Source organism: Tursiops truncatus, chromosome 11 (assembly GCF_011762595.2).
Source record: "Tursiops truncatus isolate mTurTru1 chromosome 11, mTurTru1.mat.Y, whole genome shotgun sequence".
NCBI lineage: Eukaryota > Metazoa > Chordata > Mammalia > Artiodactyla > Delphinidae > Tursiops > Tursiops truncatus.
Window position 1 is genome coordinate 80418851 of NC_047044.1, and position 18151 is coordinate 80437001.

Below are 18151 nucleotides of genomic sequence, written 5' to 3' on the forward strand. Positions count from 1 at the left end.
AAGCCCTGATATATCTAAACATAAAAATGGCCCTTCCCTTCCCCTCTACTTATTTTTAAAGAACCTAATGAATATTCCCTCTTCTACAAAGCTTTTCTTGATTTCTCCAACCTCATTTACATTTCACTTTTCAGAAACTGTCTAGTGTGTGGTGGGTGGGTGTGTGTGTGTGTGTGTGTGTGTGTCTGTATGTGTGCATGTATAAGTTCTTCACCTATTCATCCACTGATGGACACTTAGGTCATATCCACATCTTGGCTAGTGTATATAATGCTGCTTGAACATGGAGGTGCAGATATCTTTTCCAGTTAGTGTTTTTGTTTCCTTTGAATATATTCCCAGAAGTTACTATGTAATTTTGACTCACTGATCAAGTGGACTTTAAGCTTAAAATGGAAGCAGCGGTAGAAAAAGTCCAGATATTACCGTAACTACGAAAGAAGCTGGTCATACTCTTAAAGAAAAAATGACAATAATGCGTAGGGTCTAACAAATTATTTACTGCAGAAAAAGAAATGGGAAGGGTGTGAGCAACAATGTGGTCTTAGGTCCCTGCAAACCCATGTTCAGAATATGGTATTAAATAAAGAAAACTGACATTTTAAAAACAAGTTAATATAATACCACTAAGCATCGCTGAGATTTGATGGTATGGGACTCTGAACTGGAATAGAGCGATGGTGGAAAAGGAGAAGCATAAAGAACTGCTGGTTTGCTCTTGCACTGTTGGTGGGAATGTAAACTGATACAGCCAATATGGAGAACAGTATGGAGGTTCCTTAAAGAACTAAAAATAGAACTACCATATGACCCAGCAATCCCACTACTGGGCATGTACCCTGAGAAAACCATAATTCAAAAAGAGTCATGTACCACAATGTTCATTGCAGCTCTATTTACAATAGCTGGGACATGGAAGCAACCTAAGTGTCCATCGATAGATGAATGGATAAAGAAGATGTGGCACGGGCTTCCCTGGTGGCGCAGTGGTTGAGAGTCCACCTGCCGATGCAGGGGACACGGGTTCGTGCCCCGGTCTGGGAAGATCCCACATGCCGCGGAGCAGCTGGGCCCGTGAGCCGTGGCCGCTGAGCCTGTGTGTCCGGAGCCTGTGCTCTGCAGCGGGAGAGGCTACAACAGTGAGAGGCCCGCGTACAGAAAAAAAAAAGAAGATGTGGCACATATATACAATGGACTACTACTCAGCCATAAAAAGAAATGAAATTGAGTTATTTGTAGTGAGGTGGATGGACCCAGAGTCTGTCATACAGAGAGAAGTAAGTCAGAAAGAGAAAAACAAATACCATATGCTAACACATATATATGAAATCTTAAAAAAAAATGGTTATGAAGAACCTAGGGGCAGGACAGGAATAAAGATGCAGACCTACTAGAGAATGGACTTGAGGACACAGGGAGGGGGAAGGGTAAGCTGTGGCAAAGTGAGAGAGTGGCATGGACATATATACACTACCAAATGTAAAATCGATAGCTAGTGGGAAGCAGCCGCATCGCACAGGGAGATCAGCTCGGTGCTTTGTGACCACCTAGAGGGGTGGGATAGGGAGGGTGGGAGGGAGGGAGATGCAATAAGGAAGAGATATGGGGATATATGTATATGTATAGCCGATTCACTTTGCTATAAAGCGTTATAAAGCAGAAACTAACACACCATTGTAAAGCAATTATACTCCAATAAAGATGTTAAAAAAAAAAAAAGAACTGCTGATTTGGAATATGTTAGAGACTGAAGCTGACATAGAGACAAACTGAGCTGTAATGGGGACTTCGACATTTGGGATATCTGCTAGAATTCTCCCACAGCTAAAAATCAAGGCATCTGATAAATGCCTCGCTTAGCCTTCCATCTCTCACATAGGGAAAGAAACATTCTGGATATGCATGCAACCACTAGGAAGGAATTAGCCGATTAAATGGCAACGATTAATTGGGAAACCTCAGAGTAATTCTGAAGTTGGTTACAATGGCTAGGGATGGGAATGTGGGACATAACTAGGGAACAAAAATTACAAAAAGTTCAGAGAAAAGTAAATCCCGCTTGAGACTATAAAAGGTAAGATATGTCATACGTTTCAGGAAGTTCTCAAGAACAGAATTCTAGTTAAACTAGCCTTGATTAATTTTTTTAAACATCTTTATTGGAGTATAATTGCTTTACAATGTTGTATTAGTTTCTGCTGTATAACAAAGTGAATCAGCTATATGTATACATATATCCCCTCCCTCTGGAGCCTCCCTCCCACTCGCCCTATCCCATCCCTCTAGGTGGTCACACAGCACAGACAAAGGTGGGTGATCGCTAAAAATCAGCAAGGATTCAGGAGGAACAAGTCTTGCCCAGCAACTTTATTTCTTTTCTTGGCAAATCTACAAGGCAAACAATCTATGTGACTCTCTGAAAGGTACTTAACAAGCTCCACTCTCCAATTTTTTTTAGAGGGGTAAGGGAGAAAGATGAAGAAAAATGGGCTGAGTAATAGATGTGTTGATAACTGATTAAGCAACAAAACCCAGAATGCTCATAAGAAAGTTCTGCAAGGCTCACTGGGCTTAGACAGTTATATTACCAATGAACCAGATAAAGCTTTTGACGACATCCTTATCAAAACATGAGGATGAATAGATCCTAGAGAATAATCAAAAGTGGGGCAGCAGAGTCAGAATCCAAACTAATTTTTACAGAAGGTTAACTTTAACAAGTGAAATTGAACAGAGAGAAGGGAAAAATTATATTTGGATTCAAAAGCAATCAAATGCTAAGTATAAATTGTGATAAACTGTTATATACATAAAGAACAACTAAAGTTTTTGTTGAATAAAGCTTGCCACAAATTAAAGTGTGGAATGACTGCCCCCAAAACTTACATGACCTTAATCTTAGGCTGAGTTAACAGACACAGGTTAGGAAGAAGCAAGGTGAATGCCATACTCTTTGCTGTATTGTTGGGCTCATACCTGGAGAAGCTTTCAATGGTCGGCAATGCCCTACAGACAGTATGAAGGGACAAAGTAAAATGTTCTCGTAATTTGAAAATTAAGTCCTCTCCGGGAGTAATAACAGCATGAAACAAATCAATTAGATAGTAATTCCAAGAAAATGTGTAACTGAAAATATTTGAGAATATCCCAATGCAATCAAAAGTGAGCAGGGCGGGCTTCCCCGGTGGCGCAGTGGTTGGGAGTCCGCCTGCCGATGCACGGAACGCGGGTTTGTGCCCCAGTCCGGGAAGGTCCCACGTGCCGCGGAGCGGCTGGGCCCGTGGGCCGTGGCCGCTGGGCCTGCGCTTCTGGAGCCTGTGCTCCGTGACGGGAGGGGCCCCAATAGTGAGAGGCCCGTGTACCGCAAAAAAAAAAAAAAAAAAAAAAAAAAGTGAGCAGGGTGTACTTTTTGGGAGGCAGGATTAGAATGTGAATTAAGAAAGCTGAAACCTTGTCAATTGCTTTTCTTCTGGCTAAAGGAAAGACTGTGTTAATAGAAGAGTTACATTAATTAAGAGTTACATTAAGAGTTCCATTAATCTAGGGGGCGGGGGAAGCAGGAGTTTAACAAGCAAGGTTTTGCCTGCATTCCCCTAACATTGTCTGAGGTGGAGATGGCTGACCATATCCAGAGCAGTGCTGGGCAGGTGCACCCTTATAAAAAAGAGGCTCCATCAGCTATTGTGGCTTAGTGACACTCCTCACGAGGATGACCCATTTTGATTAGAATGACCACATCCTACGTAGATTGTTCTACTGAGGTGACAGTGCGCTGATCAAATAATGCAAGCTTCCGTTCTACTCACAGTGATATTAACAAATTCATTAGTTGACATTTTTGTTTCTATGTCAGTCTCCTGGTCACTTGCTAAATGTAAGTAAATTCTAGAATCCTGAGTATTTCTGGACACACACACACACACACACACAAACACACAAATTCACATCTATGTACCTGGAAAAGTGAGATCTATATCTTAAATATGACAATCTATATATCCAGATACTACACACCTGTGAAGTTCTGCTTCTCTTTATGACAACTGTAATTTATCTAAAACTGAACCACACATTTTAAGAGAGAAAACTAACGAAATGTAACACATATGGAGGAGAGTGGCCAGGAAGGTAAGAAGTCTGGAATCCATGATATTTGAACAAATTAAATGAGCACGCTTAGCCTGAAACAGAGAAGGCATAAGACAGCTGTCCTCAAACATCACTCTTACAGTGATACAAAATTCTCTCTAATTCTGTGATGACAACCAGTTGAAAGCTGCATAAGGAAGAACTTTCCAATTTACACTGTTCCATGCCTGGCACATAGAAAAAGCTCAGTAAGTTTTGGCACACGATAAATGTTCACAATGTTAGCTGTGATTGGGTTTTAAGATATAAAAAGTGTCATGAGAGAGATGCACAAGATGCTGTGGGAAAGCAAAGGAGGAGCACCTAACCCTGAACAAGAGGTGAGAGGTCAAGGCAGGCATCCCAGAAAGTGGAGATGCCTAAGCAGAGTACTAAAGAAAGCACAGGAGTTACCCAGAAGAGTATGGGAGAGGGCATTCCAGAAAGTAGCATGTAAGACCCAAGGTCAGAGAAAGCTAGAGGTTCAGTACAGCTGCAGAGGTGTGTAGAGGGAGTAATGAAAGATAAGGCTAGAAAAGCAAAAGGGCACCACTTCTTAAAGGGACTCAGGCTCGCATGCCATGTTAAGGAATCTGGAGGAGGCGATGGGGAATCATTGGAAATTTTAACTGTAGGAGTTACATAATCAGATTTACATTTTAGGAGAACCCTTTTGGCAGCCACATAGAAAACGGAAGACAGCAAGACTGGTAGCAGAGAGATGGCTATTTTAGTAATTTGGAGTCCACGTGAAGATACTGACACTGAAAAAGGGCCGAGATGGATAGAATTCAAGAGGTAGTAAGGAGGACTTAATAAATAACTGGATGTGAGGGATAAACAAGAAGAGGAGTCAAGGATGATTTCCAGGTTTATGGCTGGGGCAACCAAAGAGAGAATAACATCATGCATTGGAGGAGGTAAGAAGCATGAGAAAGATTCTGGGAAAGGAGAAGATAACATTGACTCTTGTGGAAAACACCCAGGTGGTGATATCTAGGAAAGAGATGGACCATGGGGTCTCAAGCTCAGAAAAGGGTCTGATTTGGAAGTCATCATCACAGGGTTGTCAAAGAAGAAGATATCGGAGCATATGAGACCATCCAGACCCCAGAGTGTGTGGAGTGAGAAGAGGATCGGAGACAGAAGGCTGGAGAACACCAACCACTGAAGAGAATGAAAGTCAGCAATGCTGTGATCTGTTAAGTTTCTTATCTTTAGGCGAGGAACAGAAATCTTTAGGCAAAGACTAAACACCCACTTACCAGGGATTAGAGGGAATTCACAGTAGAGAACTGGACTGTTTGACCTCTACAGCATCTTTCAACTCCACAGCATCTTTCAACTCTGAGTCAAAGACTTTAATTCAATCCAGTATTTCTTACAATCTGAGAAAACTTTTTATCACTGTTAACAGAAAAACTAAAATCATACCTATTTTTATTCTTTGGCTTTGTTTGTCCAATGATGAAAAAACATTTTGAAGAACAAGTTTCTTATTTGATAATGTTTTCATAAAGGGAAGGAGGACCTGTGTTGACCTAGAAAGGAAAACACAGGCTCTAGAGCTAATTTCTTATCCTACTTTCCCCTCTATGCGTCCAGTTATACGGCTGGTATCAGCATGCAGTTTTACCCAAACACATGTGCCTACTTATTCTTCCTTTCCCTTTCTGTCACCTTGTACCTGACTGGGACTATACATAATCTATGGTTTTAAGTCTTAACATTTCAGACGGGTAGCTATAACTTTCACTAATATTTAAAGTGTGTTGGTTTCTGTTTCCATTTCTGCTCAATTCTAAAAACAGAGAGACACAGGTACAAAAACAAGTTTTTAAACTTAAATCCAGAAATGTTTGATGAAAACAAACTGTCATTTTTGGCACAATTCACCCAGGGTATTTTTAGACAACACTACTTGCGGCTCAACTTAACCTTAAAATATGGCACTGGCCCCACCAAGTGGCACCTGGAATGGGTGTTAGAGGTGCTTGACCTCCGTCAACTATATGCCCCTTTTCTCCCGCCCCCCGAAGATGCCTCTCCCGCCCCTCGGCAAGCCTTCGTTTTCTTCCCCTGTCCTGCCTTTCGCTTTCCTCCTGGTAGTGGCCATAGATTTTATTACCACTAATGGCACTAAAGCTAACACAGCTGTCAACACCGCCGCCCCCACCCCCCGCCAGAAATACACCTAACTGGGGTCTACAATGAACTTTTCAGTTGTCCTTAGAAAACAATTTAACTATATTCTGTGTCAGTGGCCCAACTCACAGGACAGAAAAAACAAATGGCTGCAGAAAGTAAACCTTTGTGAAAAGAAACCTTGAGTGCTTTTTAGCTCTGGCAGTCTAATGTCGAGACTCAGAATCATGACTTGCAGATGCAGGTTTCTAAATGACCAAAGAAGGTGGAAGCAGGACAAACTAGAGACAATGGCTGACACCATTTGAAGTTTAGAGTCATGCTAAGTAATTACAATATAATAAGCGCTAGCATAGAGAAGATGAAAAAAAAAAGGCTATATCCAGAATAAAAGGACTTTAGCACTAGATACTACAATTCTGGGAAACTTTTAGGGCACCATAAAACTTGATGGGAAAGGTAAATAGTTATGTTCCTACCACAATCCCCTCTCCCTCAAGTCAAGTGCTCCTGAAGCCATGCTCTGATGCGCATTCTCCTTATACGTCAACCCTACTTGCTCCGGGCACTCATCAAAGAAAAAGGTTTTAGTGGATTTCTTCTCCTCTATCTCTCTGGCTAATGGTGTCATTACCTTTTCTATTTAATTTCACAAAATGGAAGCAAGAGACATTTATCCCTGGCAGCAGGCTGAGTGCGAAACACAGCAGAGGTGCTTCCACAAGGCTGTAAGAGGCAACAGAAACACTTCCTTACAGAAGCTCAGAGTACTAAAGCTGAATAAAATAAATATAGAAAAACACAGCAAAAATAAAGTTATTTTATTAGGACAAGTTCGTTTATCTTATCCATCCTCTTGCCCCAACACTAAAATAATCCCTCAACAGCCTCTTACATTCTATGCTATAATGTTTTCCTGCTGCTTTTTGGCCTGAAAAACTCCTACTCACCCTTCAAGTCTAAGCTCAAACACTACCACCTCCCTGGAGACCTTCTTTGATTCTCCCAGATAGGTGCTCCCTTTCCTTAGTTGCTCCCCTGAGTGCTCCTTCATTACAGCAGCTACATGACACTGCAATTATTTCTAAACCTCTAAGCAGCCCTGCAGGTGCCTGCCTGCTTTCTGAGTGCGCACCATGTCTTTTCATCACTGCATTTCCTGGTACTCGACACGTACCTCATAGGTAATTCACAGAGTCCAAGAACTCCCTAGGTCTCAACATGAAGGGGCATCACCCATTCATCCAAGTCTCTCCTTTCCAATCCCACATGGTTTAGAACTTCATTATCTATCTCCTAGATTATTTAAATTAGTCTCTTCATTGGTCTTCCCATTTCCGGTCCCTCTTCCCTTGAATCCGTTCTGTATACTCTTGCCTCTGTAACATTACTAAAGTATTGATAATACTTTAATTAAATATACCAGGTTGAGCAGTTGATGATGCAGAAAATGAAAAGCTGAAAAAACACCTGTTCCCTAAACTGAATGGGCTCAAGTCCAGTAGGGCAGAGAAGTAAATAATTAACATATAATTTATCAGGTGTTGTACAGATGTTACCAACTCATGCTAATCCCTCTGCCTAGCATGTCCTTCACTCATAAATGGTCAATTCCTATTTCACTTTATATAAGAAGCCTTCCTAATCTCTCCAGCCAGAAGCAATCTCTCCTTCCTCTGCTCCCACAGGGCCCTGTTACTTGCTTATCACTTTCTGCTTGAATTACAGTTATTTGTACCCATACATTTTGTCTCTTACTGGATTGAAGCTTTCTAAATAGAAGGGCAATACATTTTACTTGTCTCTATTTTGCCATGGTACCTAATACAGTGCCCAGAAAATAGCTGATAAATGTTGAAGTGTGATGATTAACCTCACTAAAATATTGAGTCTGTGATTAATTTAGGATTTGCCAGTATTAAGACTATCAGTGGGTCAAATACATACAATTCAAGACTGAAATTTTTCCACTCTAGCCACAAAAATAGAAAGTCTATTCTGTTTGGCGAGGTAATAGTGGACATATGGAGAATATTCTCAACCAGATTTGAAAGATGTGTCCAAATGAAATGGATCTCTATTGTAAAAAGACAACAAAAGGCAACTCCCTAGTCTTCAAAACCAGACAATTAGCCCCTGCTGACAAATACAGAAAAATTAAGAAGGACAAACATGGTGTGGTATTTCCATAATGGGGGCAAGTCAATGGACAAATGCTCAGCTAAGTAAAAATGTCCACAACTCAATAAAAACTAAATTTAATAAAACAAGATACTGGCACAAGATAGTATTTCAAAAATGGTTCATTACATAAGCTCTCTGATCTCTCAAATAACACAACTTTCCAGAGGTGAATACTTGCAGCTTATCCATTCTTTAAAATTTATAACCAATTTCCTAAAACAGTGCTACTGTAAGATACCCCCATCAAGCCCTTGTTAGGATCCCCAATTCTTTAATTTCACTTTTTTTTTAAGCTAACATTTTATTGTATTGTATTGTACTGTATTGTATTGTACTGTATTGTACTGTATTGTATTGTATTTTTTGGCTGCCTTGGGTTTCGTTGCTGCACGTGGGCTTTCTCTAGTTGCGGTGAGCGGGGTCTACTCTTCGTTGCGGTGCGCGGGCCTCATTGCGGTGGCTTCTCTTTGCAGTGGCTTCTCTTGTTGCGGAGCACAGGCTCTAGGCACACGGGCCTCAGTAGCTGCAGCTTGTGGGCTCCAGGAGCTGTGGCTTGCGGGCTGTAGAGCGCAGGCTCAGTAGTTGTGGCACACGGGCTTAGTTGCTCCACAGCATGTGGGATCTTCCCAGACCAGGGCTCGAACCTCTGTGCCCTGCATTGGCAGGCGGATTCTTAACCACCACTGTGCCACCAGGGAAGTCCTAATTTCACTTTTGAAAAAGTATCTGTCCTCCCTCCACCCCATTCCTTCATCATAATTGTTCTAGTTAAATCCAACAGTTGTGTGCAGGATGAGGTAGACAGCAATTTAACTATCATTCACCTGAATCACAAGAATTGAGAACTTAAAACATTTTATGATTTAAAATGCAGAACTAAAGCTCCAACTTCTCAATTTTGACCAAAAAAGAAGTTCAAAGCTCAAAACTATAAGACCTTTTAAGAAAACGCTGGGCTGCAATGATATATATCTGCTCCCATTTGGCTTGAATGAAGTCAGAACATTTGATCATATCATTTATTTCAACATTAAAACTGCTTAGGGCAAGAACTGTCTCATCAACTAACTTTATAGAAGCCTTAGCAAACTACCTGTAGCAGCTTTTAATCTAAAGACCCGAATTTAAGTTTGCTTTGAGGATTAAGCGAGAAAATGTGTAAAAATGCTTTATAAAACTCTAAAGAACAACACAAATGTAAGGTGTTACTAGTATTATTCTTACAATAAGCTCTCTCCAAGAGTAAATCCCCCTCTATAGGAAATCAGAAGAGAGCTGAAATATTTCTGTATACTTTTCGCAAGAGAATTTATGCTCTACATCAAAAATGTAAATAACTCCTAAAGAAGGAGGGAGGACAGGGAAGAAAGAAAATTCAGGTGGGACTAGAAGAAGGAGGTAAATTAAATAGCAAAGGAGAAGTTTTTGTAATAAAATAAAGCAATATAAGAGAAAGCAAACCTGGCTCTTAGGAATCAGTTTCTAACTCTGCCACTTAACTATCTACTCATCTACTCATGAGGCCCTGGTCCCTTCACCCCACTAGGCTTCAGTTTCCTTGTTTGTAAGTAGTAGAGATAATAACTCAGAGGGTTGCTGTGGGGATTAACTGGGATAATATTTATATAGAGTATTTAGCACTATATCTGGTGCATAGTAAGTGTTAAGTAAATGATTACTGTTGTTGATAAAATTATTACTAGGGGCTTCCCTGGTGGCGCAGTGGTTGAGAGTCCGCCTGCCAATGCAGGGGACACGGGTTTGTGCCCTGGTCCAGGAAGATCCCACATGCTGAGGAGCAGCTGGGCCCGTGAGCCATGGCCGCTGAGCCTGCACGTCCAGAGCCTGTGCTCCGCAACGGGAGAGGCCACAACAGTGAGAGGCCCGCGTACCAAAAAAAAAAAAAAAATTATTACTAGACCTGCACCCTAACTGGTGACATTCAGAAAGAAAAAGGAGCCAAGAACATGTCAGTGGGGAAGATGATATACAGAGAGCTAAGTCTACATACCACTGTTAGGAGACAGTGTGTGAGAAATACAGATTACACAGAGCATTTTTCATATTAAATGCACAAATTACTTCCTGTGCCTCCAGGACGGCAGAAGGATCTAGAGAAGCGTAGCCAAAATCTCCGAGTCATAAAAGCTGAAGAGCGATGACTGTACAGAAGAACAAGACCAAGAAAAATCAGAGGTGCTTATTGATGTGTACAGAGGCGTCTCTGATTCCGAACTTTCGATTTTCTAAATATTCATAGACAGAATGAAAGCGAAGCTCCATAGCAAAGACACAGCAACTCTGCTTGCCCAAAATAGATGGTATTAGCATCATGCAGAGTCATTTAAGTTTCTGCCATCTTGTTCTTTATTCTGGGGAAGTGGTTGTATCTGCGGTTGATTTTGAGGTGTTAACCATTATTAACTCCATCATATTTGGTAATTGCAAAAGCAGTAAAAGTGCCCCAAAATTAGGAAGAAGAGGAATAGAATCCCCTCCTGAGGCTGATGTAGAGATAGCAAATACCTGTAAAAGGTGAAAGAGCAATGGATGCTGCCTTTGCACATGGGCTCAGTGACTTACACACCCGTGGAATCAATAAGAATCAGCAAAAGACAAGGAAGACAGGAAACCTTCCATATGTGTGCCCAGAGAATCAGCACCAATTTGGGTTGTCAGCTGGTCTGGTGTTAATTCAGGGGAAGACAAGGAGCTTGTTTAAGAATTTAAAAGTTGAGCACAGTACAAGTACTACTATCGTAAGCCACAGACAAATTGCCAAAGTTCGAGGCCTTTCTGAATTTACACAACATCAACCTGAATGGTCGGCTCACTATCTGACCTGTACCTGCTAAGGTCTCAGGGAGGCTACCTGTCTCAGTGGACTTTCAATGCAGACAAAACTAGCCTATGGGGCTTCCCTGGTGGCGCACTGGTTGAGAGTCCGCCTGCCGATGCAGGGGACACAGGTTCGTGCCCCGGTCCGGGAAGATCCCACATGCCGCGGAGCGGCTGGGCCCGTGAGCCATGGCCGCTGAGCCTGTGCGTCCGGAGCCTGTGCTCCGCAACGGGAGAGGCCACAACAGTGAGAGGTCCGCGTACCAAAAACAAAAAAAAACTAGCCTATGATGGGAAAAGATGCCCCCAAAATTTCTATCAGCAAGGAGGTGAGAGTATGTGTCTGATTTCTCTTTGAGTTTGCCCAACTCACACTCCTTTTTACTGAGAATAACCTTTCAAAACAAAACCCGTACTTAAAGGAATGTGGAACTTTTTACAACAAAGCATAGTGGACTTAAAAGCATCTCCCTCAAATTATGGGCTGAAGATCCTGAAAATTTTATTAATCAGGGGGTGGTAAATGGAAATAATATGCCAGCACTGCTAATTCAAGCTGTGTGGGAAAAATTTCTTAATTTGTTTTGCCATTTTTGTCTTATTGTAATAATATAAATACATGGGCTTTAAATCCTGGTTATTGTTCTGCCACTTTTCCCATTAGGTTTTACAGTCATCAGGGTTTTCTAGAATCTACCACACTCACACAAGGAGAGAACACTTATATTCATTCACAGAGACTGTGCCTCTGGAGCTCTACTATGAGTATGGTCGATCAGTGCACTGACAAAGGTCTCCATCTTGCTAGACGGGTAAGGACAGGTAAGTACCCCTACCACTGCCTAGACATACTTTTTTTCCCTAACATTTAAATCCAATTGAGTTTACTGTGATTTCAATACCTAGATAACCAATAACAAATACGAACCATTCCTGAAACTTCATAAATAAGATCAGTTGGACCATTCATTCAAAAAAGAAGCATTTACTGTGTAGGCCTATACTGGGCCCAGTACAGTTCTATAGCACCTTTTATTTCACAATCCCAGAGAGCTTTCAAAGTTGCCCTAACATAAAGTATCAGTGATTGAACTTCTCTCATTTTAAGCATGTACAACACTCTATTCAAAACACTGATTCAGGCATTATAAATTTAGCTGTTTGTGGAAATAAAAACTGAAAGGGCTGAGAATGACAGTCAATCATTAACTAAATTCCAACTTCACAATTCAATCCAAAAAATACCCAGTGCCAAGTGGTTTAAAAATCACAAGCCAAATATACAATGATTCAAACATTCCACTAGGCAAAGGAGCTAATATAGTTATAACTTCTCACTTATAAATCCTTATGGGTATTGCTTCTAGGTAATAAGTCAAATTTATCAAAAGTCCTACTCAATGATTACATTTAATCTGCACCAAGAGCAACTTCCAAAAAGAGATTAAATATCTAACATGCCAAAAATAAGTTATTTACCTGGGTTTTTGCTATCTTGGAGCTCTTTCTAGAAAACAAATCCCTAAATTTAAGTGCCAGAGGAATGTATTTTTCCAAATCAAGTCTTTGAAACTACAGACCTGAGAAAAGCCATCAAAAGCGGGAGATAGGGCTTCCCTGGTGGCGCAGTGGTTGGGAGTCCGCCTGCCGATGCAGGGGACAAGGGTTCCCCGTTCCTCCTGCCCCGCTCCAGGAGGATCCCACGTGCCGCGGAGCAGCTGGGCCCGTGAGCCATGGCCGCTGAGCCTGCGCGTCTGGAGCCTGTGCGTCTGGAGCCTGTGCTCCGCGACGGGAGAGGCCACAACAGTGAGAGGCCCGTGTACCGCAAAAAAAACAAAAAAACAAACAAACAAGAAAAACAAAAGCGGGAGATAAAATAAGGGGAGTGGTTAAGCACAGGGATGCAAGTATAAGCCAGAATGCCTGGGTTGGAATCCTTGTTTTACAATTTTCTAGATACCTCAGTTACCCTGTCTGCAAAATGGGAATAAAAACACCTACTCCATACAGTTGCTGTAAGGATTAAACCCAGGTAGATTAGTACTGTAAGGGTTTAGAGGCAAGCAGCATTATATAAAGTGTTTGCTTATGATGACTTATCATATGACTAGCTCATCCAAATCATCTACACAAATGCCTTTCTCTACTGAAAGCCTTCCTTAATTGGTCTAGTAGAATTTAACCCCTCCCTCCTTGGCTTCTCCACAAAATGCATTGTGTACTATAGTTATTGGGTATATTTCCCTCCCATGAGGTTGGAGACAGAGACCACAGTTCATCTGAGTGTACAGGACAGCAAATACTGTTCATTGTTGCCCTTCAGTTTCCTCTCTCTAAAAGTTCTGAACAACAATATCCTGTCAATTAGCAAACCTTTACCTGGAGAAAGGAGCTTTATGTAATCAGCACACTTAAGTACTGGGCATACCTTGCTAAATGTTATAAGACTTAAACAAACATTTGAGGGGTTGGAGTGGGGGGAAAGAAGGATTCACTTAATATTTTTATAACTAATGACCAAGGTTATCTTTTTAAATTAATTTTTAAAAATTTCTTATGCTTTAAAAGCTTATTCTCATTTTTTCATTCAAAAAGTCTATGGTGCTTTTAATATAAAAATACAGTAGCATAATTTCTGCATATGTCAAGTCTACTTAATCGTAACTTGACCATCTGCTGATTTTAACATTACTTTGAGATGCCAATCTTTCTGGCTTTGATTTGTGCCCTCTTTTCTCTCACAAAAAAGTGCCACACACATACAAAAAAGCTTCCAACTTATCCCAGATCACTGGGAAAACACTTTCTAAAGTGTTATCCTACTTCGCTAACATAATGATGTTGCCCTTCCTTTGAGAGGACAGAACTTTTCTGAAAACAAATGGCTGAATTGAGTCCCTTGCTTTGTTACCGCTTTCTACAAAGTACAATTCTTCCTTTGTTTTTATAGAGTCTTACCTATTGAAATTAATTTTTTTCTGGCATAAAAACTGCTGAGGACACCTTCTTAGTTGCACAAATATTCCTGGCCTCTACTCTTTGATTTATTTTAAAACAAACTCAAAAACAAAAGGCTAAAGAAGAATTGCACTCATTTAATGTGGTTTTTCTAAGTCTAATTTTTTCATTCCCCAGTGGCACGGCCTTTCAAAGGATTACACAAACTACACCCAATTTGTTTCTCATTCTAAACATAACCCAACCAAATGGGGAATGTTATCAGCCATCTTAACAAGGAGAACACCACAAAGCTAAAACCAAACCAAAGATCAAACCAAAAAAAAAAATTTTTATCCATTGTACCTCCTTTGAGATTAGGACTTTTTTACATAAAGGTACTTTGACGTACCTATGCAATGAACAAATGTCATCATAATTTAACATCCTATTTTGGACTAATTTCTCTCCCCTCAAATAGTCACAAGAATGGCCAATTCACATACAATACCTCTCAGCTACTGGGTAGAGAGTATAATAAACTTAATTGTTTTATATATCCTGAGGCATACAAAGAAAGACTACACAAACACAAAGAGGTTTCCAGTATCTTATATACATTTATGATTGAGACAAAGAACTTTCAAAAACCTGCCCTCAGTAAGCAAAACTGGGCTTAAACCACAATAAACCCTGCCTTTAAGTAGGGAGACCTGACAAGTTTAAGCCCCCAACCCACTCACACCCCCCAAAAGACTAAGTCTCACTCCCTTCTTACAGCTAGGAGGCATAATTAAAACACTTGTAAGTTGTTTCCTCAGACTCTAGTAGTAATAAAGCTAATACTCAGGCCACCTTCTCCGAGCAATCGGCTTCTATCAAAACTTATCACAAGTTGCATGAAATAGACAGGAGCGTTGGTTTTGCATTTTATCAAGTGAATAACAACAGCATCACACTTTTTGGAGAAGCCACTACTCTCAGCACCACCAGCTCTCCCAGCCCCCCTCCCCATTTTTTTTTTTTTTTATGTCTTTCCTCCAAATTTACAGTCTGAAAAGCGGTCCCACGAAACAAAAGTATCAGTAAACGGGAGTCAGTCCACTGGTTTTGAAAATAAAGTTTGTTCTTTTGCTATCAACCTGACAACTTTTTAAAGGTGAAACGTCTCCTCCTCAATCGGGCACAACCTTCCCTATTCCCATACCAAACAACCACTCATTTGCCCCCGATAGTAAATGTGAAAAAAGGGAGTGGGAGAAAATGATGTTGAAAAGAAGGGTCTAGGGTTCCAGTGGTAGGGACGGATTTTGAGACCGGTTTTGAACACTCCGTGTCTTCTGGGAGCTGGGCAGCTTTACTGTGTCTATCTGAGAAATGTTTAGCAATCTGACGCATCAGTTTTTAGGAATGGTACACAAACAGCCCCCACAATCTAAGAGCCATGCCCAGAATCCTTCCCCTCGGTGGCATCGGCTGAGGGCAAGGGAAGGGAGAGCGGGGGATACAGGACAGGATCCGCGACATTTGTTATTGTTTATGAAGCCCAGGCAGGGACCGGGAGCGTGGTGCTTGGGGGCCGAGGAGTGGAAGGCGAAAGGAGCAGGGAAGGACAAAGATGCCTCCCGGGGCTCGAGGCCACCTCTCCGGGCACCCGGTGCCAGTACCACCCCGGGAAACAAGAGGGCCAAGGCCGTCGCCGGAGCTTCACCGGAGACATTTCCAGCCCCGAAATTAGCCCGGCTTTCCCTGGACAGCCAAAGACACCTAAGATCGTCTACCGCTCCCGCTCTCAGAGTTGGGGCCGGCGCGGCGAGCCGAGCGCCCCAGCCCCCTCCGCCGCGGAGCGCCGCATCCGCGCACTCACCTGCCTCCGGTCGCTCCAGCGGCCGGCTCAGCCTCCGCACGGGCCGCAACCTACCCGCCGCCAGTCCGCTCCCTTCTGCCCGCTCCGCCCTCGCCCCGCCCCCGAGAGGTGGGACCCGCCGCCGCGCCGGAATCTCGGAGCGGCCTCCCTGAACTCTCGCGAGGCCTCCCTGCTCCGCTTCTAGGTGGCTGGGCCGGTCTGGCTCGGTCCTGACGTCATACGCACCACAGCCGGAAGTAGCCTTCTGTCGTCAACGCAGCCAGCCCCCCTACCGCCCCTCCCACCTGCACCCAGTGAATTCGTGACTGACCCTGGAGGGGTTGTTTGGGGAGTCACCGTTTCCCTCCTTCATCAGCCTCACCTCACTTCCCTCTTCTCTGCTCAAAGCTAGTTCAGGCCACTCTTGAGAGTGGCCCAGTGTGTTGCCACATTAGTCACGTGTCCTAAATGTCGCCAGAGTTTTTCTTGATGCTTCACAATGCAATGTGAATGTTAGAGGAGGAAAGGGGCTTAGAGATCATTTCAATTATTTTTTTGGAACGTAACTGTAGAGCAGAGTGGGAAAATGTGATCAACAAAAATGGACTGACTGACCTAGTTGCCTAGGTAGTAGCTGTGGCATCTAGAAGCCACCCAGCTTCCTTGATCCTTTTCCTCTTCATCATGACTCAACTGTAGAGACTAGAGAGGGATCCACATTTGGAAAAGCTACCAAAATAACTCCACGGTATTCATGAAAAACTTGCTTGGGTTATCTTGGAAAATCTAAAATAACTGACAATACTGGGCTGCTTATTTAGGATCAGAGAACTAAGAGGAAAATCACCTGCCTGTAGCATGACTCAGAAAGGATGGCTTTGGGAAAATGATGCGTTTGAGTTTATATTGGGCAAGCCAAACAAGAGAATAGTTCCCAATTATTGTTGACAAATTATCTTCTATCTGAATAGTGGAGATTTTATTAAATACCATTTACTTGTAGTCTGTTAAGACAGTATACAAAGCTAGTACTGTGCTTGCAGAAAATATAATTCAGAGATGCCAATCATTATCTTTAAGTTTCACCAAGAGCAGGTGACATGTACGAAAGACTTAGGGAAGAATCTGAACATCACTTCTATTTTTTTTTTCACTGTGCTTTTTCATGCATAGCTTGATAGCAGAAAAAGCACTATGTAGTCTGGTAATTAGTGTATTCTTGGGGAAATCAGTTCATTCTATATCATACGGTCATTTTGAGGCTCAAATGACAATTGCCATATGCGAGCATGAGGTTTAATTGTGATCAAACATGCTCGACAGAGGCCTGTACAACTCTCTCCCTCCACCACGCACATAGTACTTCAAGTGGGTAGGATTAAGAACAGTTTATGGAGTATTATATAGCAAATTTATGTTTTCAAATGCGCCGTGCTATTTTCATGGAGCTAGAGTAATAGGGACTTGTCTAGGGTGTCAGACTAGGATAACATGAGGCAGGCTAAAGCTTCGACTTTTAGTTTCTTAATTGAGGCCATTCCAAATAAATTGCCCCTGGTTGTTGAAGTCACCTGAACTGAATCAAATTAGATCCAACTGCTCTTTTGGAAGTTTGGTGAAATCTATGGACCCTTTTTCAGAACAGTGTTTTTAAAGGCATAAAATAAACTACCTAGGGCTATAAAGGAAATTGATTATATTAATATACAATTATTAAAATAGTAAAAAAATGAGGTTTTGATATAGCTCTGTAGTAGGCAGCTTCTAAGATGATTCCCAATAATCCTCACGTTCTGGTATTTCTGTCTTGTGCAATCCCCTCCTCTTGAGTGTGGGCTGAACCTAGTGACTTGGTTTGGGTTTTTTTGGTTTGTTTTTAAGTTTTTTTGATGTGGACCATTTGTCTTTATTGAATTTGTTACAATATTGCTTCTGTTTTATGTTTTAGTTTTTTGGCTGCGAGGCAAGTGGGATCTTAGCTGCCCGACCAGGGATCGAACCTGCATCCCCTGCATTGGAAGGCAAAGTGTTCACCACTGGACCACCAGGGAAGTTCCTGTGACTTGGTTTTGA

At 41.9% G+C, this 18151-nt stretch overlaps 1 protein-coding gene across 1 annotated transcript in view; it reads right to left on the reverse strand.

Annotated features, from left to right (window-relative positions):
- STK38L (serine/threonine kinase 38 like) overlaps positions 1 to 16215 on the reverse strand; it is an 82502-nt gene extending 66287 nt beyond the window's left edge. Inside the window, exon 1 of the mRNA XM_019936160.3 lies at positions 16100 to 16215. The gene's annotated coding sequence lies outside the window, so the exon portion shown is untranslated. The remainder of the gene's footprint in view (positions 1 to 16099) is intronic.
- Between the last annotated feature and the right edge of the window lie 1936 nt (positions 16216 to 18151).